Source organism: Cebus imitator, unplaced genomic scaffold (genome assembly GCF_001604975.1).
Source record: "Cebus imitator isolate Cc_AM_T3 unplaced genomic scaffold, Cebus_imitator-1.0 Scaffold109, whole genome shotgun sequence".
NCBI classification, from domain to species: domain Eukaryota; kingdom Metazoa; phylum Chordata; class Mammalia; order Primates; family Cebidae; genus Cebus; species Cebus imitator.
In genome coordinates this window covers 111359-131943 of record NW_016107424.1, presented here as the reverse complement: position 1 = coordinate 131943, position 20585 = coordinate 111359, and the positions used below count along the sequence as shown (strand labels likewise).

Genomic DNA, 20585 nt, shown 5'->3' with positions numbered 1-20585 from the left:
TGAATTCTCCCCACATCTAAAACCTTCTATTTTCATTTGCTTTTATACAAGGCCTTGTTTTGCCATTAAACTAGCATCAAGCTAAAAACTGGTTTTATTTCTTTGAAGTTAAGGAAAGCTCAAGCTTCAAACATTTTTAGGAAGTGTGGGGGAAATATATAGGTATACTTTCTAATGCAGCACATAAAAAGATACATGAGCAAAATAGTTGTTTTCATAATAAAGAAGGTTGAATGCTCATACCCTGTCACATAAATAACAGTGCTTTGAAAACTGATAAGTCACCCAGAAATGTAAAGAAATGAAAGAACTGTTGAATCAATCTGAATGTTACTGAAGTATTCTCATTTAGTGATAGTTTTAAAATTTCTTTGTCCATATGAATCACAGAAATTGTGTTAGGCAGATAACAGGCACACACATCTTTTGATTAACTAGAGGAGTCTCTAATAATGAATAATTCTTCAGGTGAGCATATTGGTTAACAAATGTACAATGTAGAACAATACTCAATGGTACACCAAAATTTTATACAAATTAATACTTTATCCGCCTATTTAGAAAGTAACTTATAAGGATAATTGTCCAAATTACATTCATAGTTTCCGTGCATTTTTTTTTGTTAGCAAGAACTGCTATCTTTAAAAGAAAAAAGTTGAACTAAAAAGACATTGAAAATAAAATATCCATTTTTGCCATAGATGTTAAAAATGGAATAATAAAAAAATAAGGTAAAATAAATATTCATGAGTCATGATTCAGCACTTTCACTGGATAGGAAACTGATATACCTCTATGGTAACAGTAAAACTGCCATCCAGGAATGAGTACTTGTATACGTGTGCATATGTGTGTGTGTGTTTTCATGAACATATAATTTCAGAAGCATACAAATAGGAATAAGCAAGAAACTGAAATGAAATGAGCTGCCTGTAAGATCTGTGAGATCAAGTGAAGTAAAGGAAAACAATGGAACAAAATAAAAATCTAATAAACTGATAAAACAATTTCAGAGGTGACCAAAAAAACTTGTATTTATGCAAAAAGAAAACTTCATCCAGGGATAGGAGTTGGAAATTTTATTATGAAAACTGGGGCTTCTCTCTCAAGTCTGTGAGGTAGACCAAAAATTACAAGAATGATGGGTAAATTGATTAAGGCCACAGAGCTAACAGCAGAGCTTCAGCTTTGTCCCATGATATCAGAGAAGATTTCTTGGTCCCAGATTTGCTGATCTGAGTCAGGCAAGGAGAAGCAAAAAGGTGCAACAATTGGATTTAGACAGGTTTACTAACCTTACTAGGTCATCTAGGGTCTGGCTAGCAGGATAAAGGCAAAAAAGTATTGTTTGTAATTTGAGTCCCTCAGGTAGCATTAGGAAAATAAGGAGTATGACTGACTTGAGAATCACATGGCCATGTAGCAGAATTCTCTAGTTACTGCAAGGGAGTTCGGGGAGGTCATGCACCTGGAACTCTGACAGCTGTTGGGAGCAATTGAAGCCCTATGGAGGAACAAGACTGAGCTCCTGTTCTTCACTCATCTTCCCAGCCAGCACCTTTAGATTTGAAGAACTTCCCAGGTCCTTTCATTGGGAGAAACCTCCACTAGAGGGATAAGGAATTCAGGAAGATCCAAATTTTCTGTGGAGCAGAGTGAAATGGGAGAGGTCCCTTATCCCCTTTGCAGGGAATATGACAGGGGTGTGGCTGGCTTCTTTGGTACCCTGCTGCTCATACTCCCAGGGGAGTGTACAGACAGGCAGTTGCAGAGATGGTAGGGAGTGTTTTTGGGCTCTGACCCTACAGCAGGGTCCCCCAGTAAGTGTTTACAATTCCCGGAGCCCAAGTGGGCGTGTGTTACAGTATGCTCTTTCAGCTTTGCTGTCTGGAGGCAGCTTGTGTTAAGCAGCTCAATTAGACCCTCTGCCTTATTGCAAGGACAGAGGGCTTTTTTTTATCCTACGTTCTCTCCGTAGTGTACTGGAAAAATTGGATCACACATGGGCTTGGAGAATGAGTGCAAGGTTTTATTGAGTGGTCAAGGTAGCTGTTAGTGAGATGGATGGGGAGCCAGAAGGGGGATTGAGTGGGAAGGTGGTCTTCCCCTGGAGCTGGGCTGCCCAGCGGCCAGACTCTTATCTGACTGCTCCTGGCTGAATTCTCCTTGGTGTCCACATTGTTCCACTGTCACTGGCCCACCAGTGTCTGTCCATGTATTCTGTTCCTCTCAACAGCTGCCTGTGTCTGTACTGGCTAGGTTCCTGGGTTTTTATTGGCACAGGATGGGGGATGTAGCAGGCCAAAAGGCAACCATTTGGGCATGAAAACAAACACCCGTTCTCATTTAGGTCCATGGGCACAGGCCTGGAAGGGGAGCCTTTGCCAGGAACCCTGCCCTTTTCTACCCAGAACTTCCATGCCCGCCTCCAATATAAATGGAACTTTAGTCCTTGCTGGCCTTTGTGTTACCACTGATGGTTCTGAAAGAGTTGTCAGGAAGCATCATTGTAGAGATGCTGATTCTAGTCTTAGTTCCTTGTTTTCCTTGACTTTTATCGTTATCCAAGTGAAGAACATTGCCCTAAGTTATAATTGTGTCATGGAATATGGATGTTCTGTCAGCATTTTGGTTGAAGCCATTCAACAAATAAGTTCCAAACTTTCCTACATTTTCCTGACTTCTGGGCCCCCCAAGTTTCTAGGAAGTTTCAAACTTTCCCACATTTTTCTGTCTTCTTCTGAGCCCTCCAAGCTGTTCAATCTCTGCTTGTTACTGAGTTCTATATTTTTGGGTATCATAATAGCCATGCCCCACTCCTGGTGCCAATTTACTGTATTAGTCCATTTTCATACTGCTATGAAGAAATATCTGAGACTGGGTAATTTACAAAGGAAAGAGGTTTAACGGATTCACAGTTCCACATGACTGGAGAGGCCTCACAATCATGGTGGAAGATGCAGGAGAAACAAAGACATGTCTTACATGAGGCAGGCAAGAATGCATGTGCAGGGGAACTTCCCTTTATAAAACTATCAGATCTCATGAGACTTGTTCACTGTCATGAGAACAGCATGAGAAAAACCCACCCCCATGATTGAATTACCTCCCACCAGGTGCCTCCCACAACATGTGGGGATTATGGGAGTTACAATTTAAGGTGATATTTGGGTGGGAACACAGCCAAGCCATATCAATAAGTACCTGAATCAGTATCATCTCCTTTGTCACTGATCCTGCTCTTTCTCCTCCCTCTCTCCCTCCCTCCCTTCCTTTCTTCCTTCCTTCTTTCCTTTTTGTGTTTTATGTTCAAACTATAGTCATCTAGTTCTAATTATTTGCTTCTCAGCTTTGAGTCTTAAATCTGGGTTCTTGTCAAAGTGTAGGAGTAGGCTCTGCCTGTTTGCTGAAACTTTAATTATATATTCCTTATTCAGCCATATTTATTTAAGCATTTACTGTGAGTTAGGTATAGCATTCACCCTGAAGATAAAGTGGTGAATGAAATTGACTTAGTCTCCATTTTTGCAGAGCAAAGATTCTAGTTGGAGGGGGGCTTGGGGGCAGATAATTGTCCTTTTGGTTTTATAGGTCCACAGATAGACAGAAATTGTGACCCAGCAGCTGTACTTAATGTATAAAACCCATGTCTCTCATCCTTGCCTGAACCTGATTTAGATAATGGGATTTTGGACACTGAACTGATGTTATGTAGGTTGCCATAACAGGACACTATAATAGAAACCTTGAGAGGAGAATGCATGTATTTTACATGTGGCAGGGGCATACATCATTGGTGGTCAGAAGGTGGACTGTGGAAGACTGACTTTAAGACAGCTCCCATTATCCCTACCTTCTAATGTTTATACCTTTGTATGATCCCCTCAGTTGAGTGTCACTGGGACCTGTGACTTGTTTCAAACCAATTGAAAATGGCAAAGGTGATACTCTGTAATTAAATTTTCTGGTGAAAAACTTCCTTTTGCTAGCAGTCTTATTCTAGAGACTGCCTCCTTGCTGGCTGTGAAGAAGAGGCCCATGGGACCAGGAGCTAAAGGGAGCCTCTAGCTGGCTGTCATCAAGAGCTGAGGTGCAGTCTTACATTTGCAAAGAAATACATTCTTCTAAAACCATAAGTGAGCTTGGAAGTAAACCCTGCCCCAGTCAAGCCTTCAGATATGACCCCAGTCCTGGTCAACAGCCTTAATTGCAGCTTTGCAGAAGATGGTGCTATGCCTTCTTGGATTCCTGACCCACAGAAGCTGAAATAACAAATGTGTGTTGTTTTAAGTTGCTAAGTTTGTTGTACAATATTAGAAAACTAATACAGGGAGGCAGCTAACAAGCATATCAGCAAATAGATACACAGTTTTAAATTGGGTTAAAATATATGAAGAAAATAGGGTAAGACAGATAGTTGAGACAGCAGCTATTTTATATGGGACAATCAGGAAAGGTGTTTCCTGAGGATATGCTATGTTGTCTAAAATGCAAAGAGTGAGAGTGAGTTTGCAATCTTGAAGTGGAATAGAGGGCAGAAAGATGTTTTGGCAGAGGGAATGTTTGATGAAAATACACTGAGATAGGAAACAACTTTCCACATTGGAGGAACAAAATAAGAGCACTGTATCAGCAAGAAGGAAATTTGTGGCCTGAGCATGTAGATTTTTGGGCCCAATAGTAATGAATTTGGATTTCATTGGTAGAGCATTAGGAAGTCTTTGAAGGATTCTTAGCTGGGAGTAATGTGGAAGTATTCTAGCTGCTTTGTGAAGAATGCATTAGAGTTGGAGGCTAGGATGGAGCAAGAATGAAAGTGAGATAGATATTTAGGAAGCTGCTGTAGATGAGAATTGATTATGACCTGTAATGGATGGGACAGAAGAAGACATAAAGGTGTGGAGGTGTGGGCATGAATACCTCTGATATTGTTTGGTTCTGTGTCCTCATTCAAATCTCATCTCGAATTGTAATCCCATGTGTTGAGGGAGGGACCTGGTGGGAAGTAACTGGATCATGGGGGAAGTTTCCCCTATACTGTTCTCATGATAGTGAGTGAGTTCTCATGAGATCGGAGGGTTTAAAAGTGTTTGTAGTTTCCTCCTTGCTCTTTCTTTCTCCTGCTGCCATGTCAAGAAGGTCCTTGTTTCCCCTTTGCCTTCTGCCAGGATTGTAAGTTTCCAGAGGCCTCCTCAGCCATGCAGAACCCTGAGTCATTTAAACGTTTTCTCCTCATAAATTATCTAGTCTCAGGTAGTTCTTTATAGCAGTGTGAAAACGGACTAATACAATCTCTGAGAGATCAGATTGAAGTACAGACTTACCACCATGATGTACAGAGTTCTTTCTGGTCTGGCACATGATTATCTCTCTATCTTCAGCTCCCTCTGTTCTCCCCGAGTGAAGTTCTGCCCTGCTTATTGAACTCCTGCTGAGATTTCCATTCCAACTCTTTTGGAGGCCAATGAGATCTGACTGAACCTCCCTGTTTATTCTGTTGCATATGGTAACCTTCCTAGGCTCCTTCTGTGTACCTTTCAGGTCCCTGGGTACCCACTGTCCCTATCGGTCCAGTCTGCTTCTTTTTGAAGCCCTGGCTTGTTGAAATGACAGCAAGAAAAGAAAAAAGATTAAAGAAACAAGGGAAAAATAAAAGTCATCTTGCAAAACATTATACTAATAAAAATATTCAAGTCATATGTTGGATTTGTCAGTTTCTATGTTGTTATGACCCCTTCTCCTTGTGATGAATTCTGAATATCCCTATTTATTATGTTTAATAAGAGGCAGGGGTGGATGGAGCAGCCCCTGTGCCAAAACAAAGAGAAAAGCCCTTTAATTGATCACATTTACATTCCTAGAAAGAACACGTTTTCAATGTAACCTGGCCTCTGGAACATGAGAAATGAAAAGAATAAACAACTCACTGATATATATCTACAAGGGCTATTTTGTTTCTGACTTTGTTCAGCATATTTTATGGCTTTTGAGGAATAGATATCAATGCATATGGGGTGACTAATCGTGTATAATCAGATAATAGTTTTTATCTCAAATAGACAACAATATGGTCACTTTTTAAAAGAATACATTTCCATTTATTAGTATTTTTTAAATGTATTTGTTTGAAATAACACAAAGTTTTTTACTTTTTAAAAATTTTGAGTTTCACAGAGTGTTACTTAGCCATTGTGAGGCCGTTATTATGCTGTGGCAAGCTGGGAACATTTTCTCTGGACAAGATGCTCCAGACTCTTAATCATGGTGCTCAAGGCCCTTCCTAATGGGCCCAATATGACTTTCCAGCCTCTTGAGCCTCTATGCCCACTCTCATCTGATCCCTGGGGTCTAGCAATGCTGGGTCTTTGTTCCCTCTCACCTATGGTAGTAATTTGTTCTCCTGCTGCTAATAAAAACATAGCTGAGACTGGATAATTTATAAAAGAAAGGTTTAATTGACTCACAGTTCAATATGGCTGAGGTGGCCTCAGGAAACTTACAATCATAGCCTAAGGGGAGCAAACACATTCTTCTTCACATGGCTGCAGGAGAGAGAAGTACAGAGTGAAGGTTAGGGAAAGCCCCTTATGCAACCATCAGATCTCATGAGAACTCAGTTACTATTAGGAGAATAGCATGGGGGTAACTCCCCCCATAATTTAATTATCTCCCACTGGGTCCTTCCCATGACACATAGGGATTATGGGAACTACAATTCAAGTTGAGATTTGGGTGATGACACAGACAGACCATGTCACCCACCATCCTTGTCATGTTTATAATTCATCTGCTAATCTTGTTTAGAATGCATGTTATGATTTAGTCGATCTGGAGAAAAGCCAGAAATACCACATTTCTGACAACCTGTCTGGTGCTGCTGCTGCTGGTCTGAGAAGTACCAGGGAGTGTAACTATTTTTTGTTTCTGACCTTACCCTCCAACCTGGCAGATTCCTTCTTCATGGAACCTCTATTCATGGGATAACTCCAACCCATTCTCATACTTTCAGGTCGAATCTTACTTCATGTGAAGAAGTTTTTCCTGTTAAGTGAGAATATTTTCCTACTTTAATGGCTTTATCTTACACTTAGCATGAGATGCATAGTCCTTATCAGGCTTCTAAGGGCCACCTCTCCAACCCCTTTTCATGTCCCTTTCCCCTTCCTTGCTTACCCCACAACACTGGTCTCTTCTCTGTGCCTAAAATGTACCAAACATGCTCTAATCTTAGAATTTTTTTTTAAAAAATTGCTCTCTCCATCACATTTCCTCGTTTCCTTCAGGTCTCTGTTCAAATATCCCCTCCTCAAATAGGCCATTGCATCAGGTGAACTCTACACAAAGCTGCAGTTATGACATTAAAATGAGGACTGAAATCCAACCTCTACTTTGTTTGCTAGGGTAGATTAAGATTAATTAAAATTAATCTGATAGCAGTGGGCATGAGAGCTTAAGAGAGGAAGGGCCTGAAGATAGAGAAATCAGAATACTTGCAGTAAACAAAATGTGAGAAAATAAGAAGCTGGACTGTGTGGTTGCCACGGAAACAGACAGCCAAGCTGATGCCCAAGGAGGGGGTGCATATGCCTGGAGGAAGGTGTGCCTTTTTCTAATGTGCTAGAGGTGTTAAATGGGCTAGCAACTGCTCAGCTCTCAGAGTGGTCTTTCCTGACTATTCAATTTAAAATAGCAGTTCCCTTATTATTCCTGTCCCCCTACTCTGCTTTGTCTTCAAAAAGTAATGACTCATTTTATTATATATCTTATTGATTTTTGTTGATTCTCTTTGCAACTTTGAATGCCAACACAATAAACGGGGAGATATTTTCACTTTTGTTTACTGCAGTATGCCAAGTTCCTAGAATAGTATAAAATAAGTACGCATATAAATATTAATTGAATGAATCAATACTCAGAACTGCCATGAAATGGAATAAGATAAACATAAGCTCAAGTTCTAATTTCTCACTTACTGGCTGGTTGGAATTAGGTGAGTTACCAATCTTCTCTGAAAATATTTTCTCATCTGTAAATGGGAATAACAATAATACATGATTCCTTTGGACGGTGAGGACAATGACATGGATAATGGATATAAAATTCTTAATTTATTGCCTTGTACATAGTGTTTTATCATACCCCATTGCAGTTGTCTTCCTTTTTGGACTTTTCCCCTTGGCTATGAGCACAACATATACTTAAGAAAACCAATTTTAAATAATTCATTCACAAATATTTTAATCGAATGACTACTCTGTGCCAGGTACCCTGCTTGGATATTGGGAATGAACAATACAGAATACAGACATGACTTCTGTGCAGTGAGAGAGACAGACGTAAACAAGGAAGCAAAGCAAATGAAGAAACCTCTTTAACTGTAATAGCTTGTAATATTGCAAGAAATGACATAAAGGTTTATGTCATTTTTATGATGTGATAGATATCTATTGTGACTATGATAGAGTGACCATCTAAATATTGCTTAACGTCTTTGCAGGGTAAAGATGGGTAATACTTGTATTTTTTTATTTTAAATATCCACCAATATCACATTGTATATTCTTAGTAACCTCTTCTTCTTTGCCAATAATATGTGGGATATATGCTGAGGGATCTTGCAATCATTTCTGGAAAATATTTTGAGTAGATTCTTCCTGATCAGTGGATGGAGTGGGATGATGTTCATAGAGTGGTCATTTCCCGTTCTGCCCTTTTAGAGTGACCCCTTGACATGCTGCACTCTGGCTTTCCCAGAAATTCTTTGGGAAGGAGTATAATGTGTGATGTCATTGAGGGTCCTGACAGCAAAGAGATGGCACACTCGGGGCTTAACTGGGGACACATTTATGAATAGAATAATCACTGTTGTGTGTGTAGAGTTAAGTAAATGATCAAAGATTATTGTATCAGGGATGGGCTTCAGGGGAAACCATTACCATCCATAGGCTTGAAGGGGCAAGAGGAGAGAATGGGTTGTCGGATCTGGGACACAGCTTGCATCCAGGAAGTAGTGGCTGCTATGATGATGGCAATGCCCATTGAATGCCAGCAGCAGACTGACAAATCAGGTGAGAAGTCAGGAACACCCAATCAAGGTCTTCTGTTCTGTCTTCACATTTTTGTCAGCCATTCTCATTAGCCAAAACAAATTGAAAGCCAGAGAATAAGGAAGCCTGGCTGGTGCAATAGTAAAAGACAACCTGTAGAGAGAACACTATGGAGAAGAGATGATAGTGGATCTGGTGGCTGGAATGAACACAGATCTTCTTCCTCCAAACTGCCCATGCTTCCCTGTGATTTCTGTTTGGTCTGAATCATCCACCTTGACCATCACCTTGAGTCTGAAAGACTCCTTAGTAATCAGAGACCTAAAGATGAATCCACTTAGCTATTCCTATGATGACATAAGATTTCTGAGGTTTTTTTTTTCTTTTTTGTTAGATTTTTGTAGGTATGAGAAGCACATGTATGGCACATAATTAAAAAACTTTAAGAGCCACTGGCAGGGATATACTCTAGTGGATATCAGTGGAAAATGTGAAGAGCAAAGTCCTTAGGATAGAGAAGGTTGCAAAAGCTTTAGATGCGTTAGATGGCATGATTTTTGTCCTATATGTAGGTTAGTAGGGTTCTAGGAGGTGAAGAGAGAATTTCCTGAGCACTCTGGCTAGATCCTTCTCATTTTCTAAGTAATATTTATTTACATCATTACTTCTTTCCTTTCTTCATTCTCATTGTTCATCTTAACAACTCTCTTCAGCTGTTACACCTGTTAAGTCACTCCTACTCCTTTTTCATACCTTCCCTATGTACTTTCAGAAAGCATTATCCTCCCTGTTTCTTTTTTTGATTGACAAGAAAATATATTATTAAAAACTCATGCCATAAACGACTTCTGTTATCTAGTTATTCTTTGACCACTCTTTATATATTAACTAGCAATTTTTATCCTTTCTTTTCCAGACGAGTTATGTTCCATATTATTGAAATGATCTAAAAGATAGGAGATTTTCAGTTACATGGTAAAAATAAAAAATGAATTAAAGTGATATTTCTCAATACCACCAATACAATAAACATACAAGTTAAAAATCAATTTCCACCAAAAATATAGAAAATGAATTTAAGTGATATTCCTCGATTACACAAATACAAGAAGCACACAATTTAAAAATCAGTTATTTTAATCTTTTTTTTAAAATATGCTGTTTTAATAAAACAAAAATAAATTTAGATTTATTTCATGTTTGGGAGCAATACTGAGAACAAAAAGTCTTATGGCATTCATTAGTTCTGTTTTGCTAATGTGGCTTCTTTAATTTGTGTTCTAATTTTAGAATATATATTCTGTATATTAATTTATGCATTTTCCAGTTGTCTTTTCATTACCTTATGTAATGATTGAATTACTCCATTGATTATTACTTTAATTTTTTTATAAGAAAGAAATGTTCAAGACATTATACTACCCTGTATAACAGTTGAAAGAGTTGCTCATTTAGAGTGACATATCAGTTCTGTTTTGCTCTCAACATTTAATGAGAGGCAGTCATTTGAATCACTTTCATCAGCCTGGAGCCTGAATTTCCAAATGTTGCATATAAGTATTCACTGAATTTGTGTTTCCTTCTGGTAGAGATGTTCCTCTGATGGATTTTGCCTGAAGGTATTCATTGAGCAATGGTGGAAATCAATTAAATTATCTTTCCTCCCCATAAAAATGGATGATTTCATAAATGTACAGATTTTTAAAGGAAAATATATTCTAACATTAATGTTTAACTTGAATCCACATTCAATTTATTCTTAATAAGTTGCTTATTCTTTAGGAAGGGAGATGCAATGATTCCACCAGGTATAATAGATAAAATTTCATTTAGGCCAATTCATTTGGTGCAATGGGGAATCTTAATTGTTTGGCACATGGAAAATCTTCCATTGCTTGAGGCCATGGTTAGGAATAAGGCTATGGAAATTCACTCTTTTCCTTTTTCTCCCCCAAGAATGCCATATTGTCATAGTACATTATGGGATAAGCAAGACAAAAGAAATGAATTTGGGAAACTGTAGTCTCACAATACTATAGTTTTTTGTTTGTTTGTAGATTTCAATATAGTGAACTTTTCCATGATAAATTCTAATTATTGCTCTAGACTATGCATAGCAAAAAAAATCTAAAAGATTTGAACAGTTCAGTTTAACAATTGTTTTCTAAGTCCTCATTAGAAAAAAATGCTGAAGAATTTTTGCCTCAAAACCTTTGATTCAAATTAAATCATATTTGTCTTTTTTGTCAAATCTATTTAGAGTAATTTTTCACATTATTGATTTTTGATAGGCTAACTTTGGAGAGTCAGAGTCACAGGATTAAGCTACTCTTGTATGATTGGTGATTCAGCATCAGCATGTAACAGAGCACTCCCTACATATTGTCCCAGTCATACTCCTGATACATTTTTATGACATGAACACTTTGACGGCCTGTGTCTCCTGTTCCAGTCCATTCTTCGTGTTTTTATCAGATAGCACTTTCGCTATCATTTCTCTTCTACAGAACCGTTCATTTGCTTGTTCATTCAAGCAGCAAGCATCTATTAAGTGCCTGCTGTGTGTCAGACATTAAGATGAATGTTAGGATCCAAAAAAACACACATAACATATTTCCTGTCCTCCAGTGTTTCCACAACTCACTGGAGAACACAAATAGTTGAGAAATCATTAGATTAATGGGAGAATTGCTGCATTCTCCCTGTTAAGCGCCAAGGGAGAAAAGAAGAGAGTGTGCGTAACCGTGCCTGAAGATACTGGGGAAGACATCCTGGAGGAGAAAGCATTTCAAGTGAAATTTGAGGCCTACATGAGAATTGCTATAAAGCCAAAGGGAATAAGTATCATATCAGTAGAGAAAAGAAAATGTTAAAAAAAATAACCAAAAAGAAATGGTCGTTTTTATTCATTTCAAAATTTCTCACTTAGTTTTTATGGCCATTTACAAACTGGCCCATTTTTAAAACTAACCACATCTCCTATAACTTCTCAACAGTTAGCTTTTGCTCAGGTAGGTACTCTTTATTGTGCCTGACACTTGTCATTTTTTGTTTTCAAGTTCCATGTATTTAGGCAAAGCCATCATTAACCTGCCATCTCACCAAACCTCTCTGTCAGGACAAGCTCATATCGTGCTTTCCCACTGAAGCCATTCTTTAAAAAAGGGTACCTTCATGGAGCTTCTCTTTTTAGGATCACATTTGCACTCAAGTCAAGTACCCCTTCATTTAGCACTTAATTATTATTTTGTTTATTTTGTAATTGTTATTTATTCTGAGTAACTTGGGAGGTAGCATAGTTTTGGTCTGAATCTTGGTGAAGACTTTTAATACCTAGCATTGGGCATATATTTGCCTTCTTTGTAAAATGGGGATAATAAAACATACCTTGAGGATATTTAGGAAGTTAAAATAAAAATGGTATATGTTTAAAAATTTGCTGACCATGTAGAATTGGAATCACATAGAAACAATGGGAAATATAGGTGAATACTCTACCTATATAAAGAAATTCATCTAAAAATAGGTAGAGATCCAAATGAGAGATGCAAAGAGTTAATAGAGTTGATAATACAATGAAACAATAAGAAATCTTTTTATGGAATATGTTGATTATTTCAGTAACAGAGGTAACAATGAAGAGCTATAGATAAGCAATTAATAGAATGTCTAACTGGTTAGTAATTACAGCTAAAAAGCTTTGTGCAAAGTGAAATAGGTGTACTTTCTAGCACATAACATATTTTCTGGTGTCAGGCCTGATGTAAGCACTCCAGTGTATACATCACTTGATCTTTATTGCTATCCTATCTTATCACTACCATTCTGTGCCTTTGGTAACTGAGGCACAAAGAAGTTGAGTGTGCTGCACAAAATTTTACACTGAGAATGTAGTCATACCACAATTCAAAACAGAAGCTGTTCTCTTAATTGTAGAATGCATCTGCAATCACACCGGCACACACAGCAGTCAGGAGAAGTTAGTTTTTGAATATATAAGAATCTTCTGTGGTTAGGAAATTTGAATTCTAGCTTCTTAAAGTCCCAAACTATGAGCCCTGAGTATAGGAGGCACAATGGTACTACCAAACCAATCAAGCACTGTGAAGCAGAGGATTAACTGTATTCCAAGTCCTGGTACATTGCAGGTATTAAGGCTAATGGAATTGGGTTTTATTAAAGATGACATTAATGTTACTAGATCATGGCCCTAGAAATCCTGAATCCATCTACCATTTCCAGTAAAGTCCCTGAGGAAGATACATAATGAAGGAGGGAGGCCAAGCAACATAACACAGACTAACAAGGATTTAGCCCTAAATTTCAAGAAAGACTTCCGGTGAGTAAGGAGCACATGGAAAGCTCTATTTCCCTGTTTCATACGCATCAATTTCTTGACACTTTGGTCTGGAATGTTTGCCCTGGTTCTTCCATCAGTGTTCAGTCTGAGATGGGAAACCAGCCACTCTCCTGGGCTTGCAGTCTCATCTCTACAAATAAAGCTTCCTAGTGCCCTAGAGGCTACCGAGGCCAGCTCCATATTCATATAGTTGGATGTAGAGAAAGCAATTGCGGGATGTCGTGGCTTAAAGAGGAGGGAAGTCTTTGCCTTAGGTAGGGCAAAGGATGGCAGCAGGCTCTCAACAGATCTTAATTCCTTCTTCCTCACTTTCCTCTTAGGCTGGATATCAACACACTAAATGAGTTATGTTCTTTCTTCATCCTTTGAAGTTTCTAGGCAGCCTAACTTCAAGGTTAATAGCAAAAATTTAGATGTCTGGTGAACTGTTTTAGAATCCTCTTTCTGCCACTCCTTAGCTGTGAGCTTTTAGAAAAGTTACTTAATTTCTCTAAAGTCTGTTTCTTGTGAAATGGGGGTTATAATAGTACTTATAGACTTTTAGTGAAATTCAAAGTAAAAATTATATGAGAAAGCACTGAATATTGTCTGTAACTTAGTAAGCCCGTTAATAAAAGTGATCTATTATTATTGTTATCCATCAAGTTTATGCTCAATAAATGCTTGTTGAGCTCAGTTACTAATTTATCCTCTCTTATGTAAAACAGCTGTCATTGCAGATTTGCAGTTAATTTGGAGTATGTAAAATGACAGACATTTAAAATATTCAACAATAAAGTGAGAAAATGCATATATTGTCTTGAATTCGAATGCCTATTTTAAATGTCTAGAGGTAAATATATGTGATTATTTTACTCCAGTTCAAATATTAATTTACTTTAGAATTTGAATAAATTTGTTCTGTCTTCTGAGTTTCTTCAGGGTAGAAAGATACAGCAGGGTAACGGGGGTTAAATTTAGAGGTTTATCCCTACATTAATTGTAAAAATGGACCATGGTATCAACAAAAATAATATTATGGAAATGCTGCTAACATTAATCTCAGAATATGATTGAGGTGGTGAGAACATTTGAGCTTCCTTGGTGGTTTATATTTCATACCAGTTAATGAAGTACCTACTTGACCTCTCTACTGAAATGTGTCAGAGGCATTGCAACCTTAACATATCCTAAACTGAACTCTTGTAAATCTCTTCCACTTCCCAGCTTATCTCTCCCTCAGGCTTCCTGCTTTCAGTCAATGGCACTACAAAGCTTTTAACTCAAGGTTGACTTCCCTCCCTGCAAACCCCACCTCGAGCCCCTCTTCTTGTGGGGTCAAGCCCATCAGCAATTATTATTGCTATAACCTCCAAAATATACCTCAATCTGCTCATTTCTCTTCATTGCCGATACCAGAATCCACCCTCTCATATCTGAACAACTTCAATATCCATCTAATCCCTTTCAATAATCTCTTCCTTTTCTAAACTCCATTCTCTATACTTCAGAGAGAATGCTCTCTTAAAAATTAAAAATCTAATTATATGTCAACCCTGTTTAACCCCAAAATAACTTCCCATTGCTGTTAGAAGAGCAGTCAAACTCTTTCATGGCTGGCAAGGTCCATCCTGACCTGACTGGAAGCTGTGTCTCCAACCTTATCTTGGGCCACCTCCCCACTTGCTCATGATCCTTCAGATATCTTAGGCTTCTTTTAGGTTCCTGAACACCCAAGTTTCTGTCCCAGAGCTTCTGTACTTATTGTTCCATCTATCCCTCATTGATATTGACAACTTCACTCATCCTTCAACTTCAGCAGAAATGTTTTTCCAAGGAAGCCATGGGTAGACATTAAATAAGCCCATGATCTTCTTATTCCCACATAGCACCCCTTTTTATTTCTTTCCTGGCACTTCACATTTTGTGTAATACATACACATACACACTTCTTCCACCAACACATATATTTGTTTGTTTATCTAATGCTTGTGTCCCAATAACAATATGTGCTCTGAAGAGCAGGAACTATTATGTCTCTTTTGTTTACCAGTGTATGCAATACCTAACATTGTGCTTGACACATAGTGTGTGCTTCCTAAATATTTGCCCAATGAATGAATGCATGAATCTGAGAAATAAATATAGTAATATCTTAGGTATCTGGAATATCTATGGACAGGTTAAGTGTAAAAACTACATAGTATAACTTCAGCAGAGCATTTTAAAATAAAAGTTTAAAAACGTTTAGATAATAAAAAATGTAAAATAATTCAAAAAAGAATTAGAATTTGTTTCACAATTTCACATATGTTAAATAACACTTAGAAATAAAGCTTAAATAGAAACATGTAAAAATGATTGGTAAATTAGAAACACTTACAATTTAATGATAAGTTTATAAACCTCAGGTTGTTTACATATTTTTAATGAGCCCATTAAATCTAGGCTTAATCTCTGTTAAGTTATGAAGATCAGGTTTTTGGAGGTATTGACCACTATGTTGCAAATGGCTAAAATATCCATGATTCATTCTTGCTTACATATCATGCACCAGGCACCATGCTAAACAGAAGAGGATGCACAGGAAGAAAATACTGAAGCCCCAGTCTGTCTGCAGAGGACCTGCAGCCTTATTGTAATAGCTCCTCAAATTTAGTAAGCTTAGAATTACCTGGGTAATTTATTTAAATTTGGAGTCCCAGCCCTAACTCCTAGAGATTCTGATTCCATAGATCTAAAGTGATATCTTAGGACCTATAATTCTAACAAGCTCCCTAAGTGATTCAGATGAAGGTACTCTTTGGAACACACCTTAAACAATGCTGATGTAACTGGAGAGGCCCACAACAAGGAGGAAATTACCATCTTGTGCAGTGATAGTTATGATATGATGGGACCATCACGAAGTGTGAAAGCTTGAAGGAAGAGGACCTCACTGAAGTTTAGAGACAACTGTTAAACCAAGTGCCCAAAAATAAAGAGAAATTAGTTGGGAGTGGGAACCATGAAGTCAGAGTATTTCAGACATAAGGAGATACAGTGAATATCTCCAATAATGAGAGAAATATGATCCTGAGAACAATTAGATCTCAATAGGTGCTGTAGGTGAAGTTTGCAGTGATGAAGCTGGAGAGGTTAGCAGGACATATTAAGCTTTGATATTCTATGCTCAGAGTACAACATAAGCTAGTGGTTGATGATGATTATGTGACTGCATTTGAATTTACATACACATGAACAACTAGATTGCTGTATTTATAAAGGCAGATGAAGAGCAGAGAATAGATTGATGATGTGCAATATGATATTCAGAAAAGTAAGGAGGCTTTCATAGTTATATAGGTGAGAGATGGCAGAAATGTGAAATGAGATATTGTGACAATGGAGAAGCCAGGAAATAAGCAGATCTGAGAGCTATTGATAAAGTAGAACTGACAGAATTTAATGATTGCTTGTATAAGAAAGATGAGGAAGACAAAGGAGCAGAATTTCTCCTTAATCCTTAGGTTGCGTGGGTAGAAGCACTATGGATATTAATAATTAAGAAGTAATGAAGTAATTATTCACTAGAGATAATCATTTCAGCACCTACTGGTAGTAATACAGACTGGAAGCTGGGGCTCTTTGAAAGGGAAAAAGATGCATGATAAATAAATGTACCTCTATTAATATTGGCTTTTACATTTCTAGATGAAACGTAATGTGATGTTTAACTTTTAAAAATCTAAAGGGTTTAAAAATAATATATGAAGGCTGGAATCAGTGGCTCACACCTGTTATCCTAGCACTTTGGGAGGCCGAGGCAGGCAGATCATCTGAGGTCAGGAGTTCAAGACCAGCCAGGGCAACATGGTGAAACCCCTAAAAATACAAAAGTTAGCTGGGTGTGGTACGTGTGCCTGTAATCCCAGCTACGCGGGAGGCTGAGGCAGAAGAATCGCTTGAACCCAGGAGGTGGAGGTTGCAGTGAGCCAAGACTCTGCCACTGCATTCCAGCCCAGACGACAGAGTGAGACTATGTCTCAATATATATGTATATATGAAGAATATTTTTATCTAATGATAAATTATAAAAGCTAATTACCTAACTCAATAATTACACTTATTTCATTAAAACAAACAAATCACTTCAGTAAATGGTGATGTTTCAAGTATTCTTTTCACTTAAAGAGTCAAAAGATATTGACTCATAATTTCTTAGATAGCTAATTTTATGGTGGTAAAGTAGTGAGTGTAACAAGAATTCTACCAGCAGACAGACACCATGGGCCACCTTCCCTGGTTGCAGATCCCAGAAATGTATGACTAGTTTTGACCAATAGACTGAAAGTGCAAATGCCTGTCACTTCTGGGCCAAAGCACAGAACAGCAGCAGTGTAATCTCTAGGTAATCTCTTCCACTACAAATGTTGAGATGGCAAAACCATGGGATAGATGTAGGTGGGTTACTGAGTCACTGCCTGGAGGCTAAATTAAATGCCCTAGAGAGTTGCCTGATTTCCTTAGACTTTGTATGAGTAAGAAATCTATCTTTGCATTGTCTAACCATTGAGATTTTAGCCTTAGTTTGTTATCACAGCCTAGCCTATCCCATCCTGACTAACAGAACAGAAAACTCTATTAATGGAGAAGATAGGAGCATGACGTGTTACAAAAGCCCAGGAGGCAGGCCCTGGATTAATGAATATGTGAATGAAGCATGGAGATAGCTTAAGCCAAATAAATCATGTTTGAATGCCTAGTTGATCACAGCAGATACCTAATTTTATCTAGTGTTAAAAGAAGTGGAAAGAATTAGTGTGGGATCAACTAACTTCTGCTCTTGCTGTGTGTTTCAACCTTCCCTTTCACAATCAGTAATATCGTGACTCATTTATAGCTTTCAAGAATAATACATCTGCACAGAAAGTGCCTCAGGCACAATTTTAATCCCTATAAGTGGATGTGGTTGGATGGGTCTATGATAAGGCTAGTAATGCTCTGCAATTAAAAATTCCCAGATTGTGTGAGAGAAGGCACAAGAAAGTTGTGTCTTTGGAGTTAAAAAAAAAATTGTTTCTCTAGGAGTGTTATTCACTTAAGGCTCGGCTAAAATGTGGTTTTTAAAAGATGGATTAAAAAGGGGAAGAGGGAAAGTTTCTTCAATTCAGATGAAGAGAAAACTTTACTGCACAAAATATGCCTTTTGTATGCAAGGAGGAAAATTGGTTGGGTTATTTCACATAGCTAGAACAAAATAACTCAGCTAAATCTTGAGTGTATACCACTATAGCAAAACTGAAGCATAACTATTTAAATACTATTTGTATTCAGCTAGAATCCCACATCCGTTGTGTTTTGTTATTTAATTATTGCAGTAATATGACTTTTTTAGGTCTTATGAAAAATTAATGGTATAATTCCCTATGAATATTATTAATATTAATGTAATGACTAAGAGTAATACATATCATATAATACTTGCCTCTGGCCTGTTTGATTTATAGTGTCAGTCCCAACTTTGTTATTTAGATGAGAAGTTATATAATTTTTAAAATATTAAAACTGTTTCAATAACCATTTTGTATACAGACTGCATGGTATAAAGTTTTAACAGGATATAAAATGCTTCATTAAGTGTTATCTAACATGTATAGGAACAATCTCTGTGCTAGAATTCTTTTCTTGAGAATCTTATGTTTAATTATAGTTCCAAATGATCAATTTCCATGCTTAATAGAGATTAGGAAGAACATTATGGCCCAACTCTGATGTAGAAGTGAACTTCAGACATAAAAATTTAGAAACCACAAAGAAAAAGTTACAATTGATTAGGGAAATTTTATGACAAATACCTACTTAATCTTAGGGTAACTAAGTATTAGGTATTTAATTCTTTTTCTGAATCTCTATTGCGACTAGAATGGGCATTCTCATCTACTGTGCTCTGAAGAGAAAAAGTCAAAAACACCAACTGAATTGAAACATAAAATGGCTGGGTATAACCAGAATCCTCCAGGGTAAACAAAATTGCCTAATTATGGGTTATATGTATAATATGCTAACCATTTAAAATATCTGTCTGGGTCTTTGGGAAATAAATGCCTAGCAAAATAGCAAGAGTGAACGGAAAGAAATCATTAAGGAACTGTTTGTCACATACCATTTTTATTAGCAAAACCAAAAAGCATCACAGGCAGTACGTAAAGTAATTCTTATTTCATGTAAATCATAAAGTCAAACATCTTTTCTAAGATAATTTTGGCTAGCAGCCTACAGATATGCTTAAATTTAGGGCCTTAGAAGATTGATTTGAGTCTATAAAAATAAAAAGATATAATGGTAGGAAAGAAAGAGAACAAGGAAGTTTTAATAGTAAGTGGTCTGGAAATTGAAAATTAATTTAAAAATTCAGCTGAAATACAGAAAATAGAAATAATGTAGTTCAAATTATGGTCTCCAAGAAAAAATTATAAACCTGTAGACTACTGACTGAGAGTTTTACACCCTGTACTAGCCACAGTTTTCTTTGGAAAATGACAGAATATATTTTGAAAAGTGGAGGAATCACCTCAATTTTGCCCTGCTAAATTCCTAATTCCACAGTTTTTACTTGCAAATCTTGAATTCACTTGACAGAGACTTAATTTGCAACATTTCTGAGTAATATTAAGGAATAACATTATTTTCTGTATAAATTCTAGAGAAGCAAAGTTAATGACTATATCCAAGTACAACTGGGATTGCCACATGGCGGCTGTTAGCATTTGTTTTCTCTATTTTCTCTTGGACCATTGCGCTTATTTGGCATTCACTATTATAAAAAAATATTTAATTGCAGTTAAGAGAAAACACATATCGAGCCAGCCTATTTTTGAAGTAATGGTAGTTGCTTTTCTATGTTATGCATTTATTTTCCTTCTGTTGCCTGTATGGGAATGCAAGAACAAATGTCACAGAGCTTCAGAGCAAAGGTAAACAAATCCTTCAATTGCCCACAGTCTGCCAAGTGTGGAGCATCTGCTATCAGGGGACAGAATCACAGAATGTAGTTAAACAGAAATAGAATATTCAAAACAGGACAGGAGCAGCAGGGCTGGCCTAGTAAAATAGGAAGGAATAGGATATTTGACTGAAATGCTCTTTCATTCCCTTAGGTGACTTTTGCAGTTTGTCATCTTCTAGGATAGCCATGGCCCTCACAAAGTCCTTGGTGA

At 37.3% G+C, this 20585-nt stretch overlaps 1 pseudogene across 1 annotated transcript in view; it reads right to left on the bottom strand.

The window, feature by feature from the left end:
* LOC108310856 overlaps positions 1–20163 on the bottom strand; it is a 46535-nt pseudogene extending 26372 nt beyond the window's left edge. The window contains exon 1 of the transcript XR_005201767.1: positions 20104–20163. The product of XR_005201767.1 is annotated as a ran GTPase-activating protein 1-like (transcript). The remainder of the gene's footprint in view (positions 1–20103) is intronic.
* Positions 20164–20585: the final 422 nt, after the last annotated feature.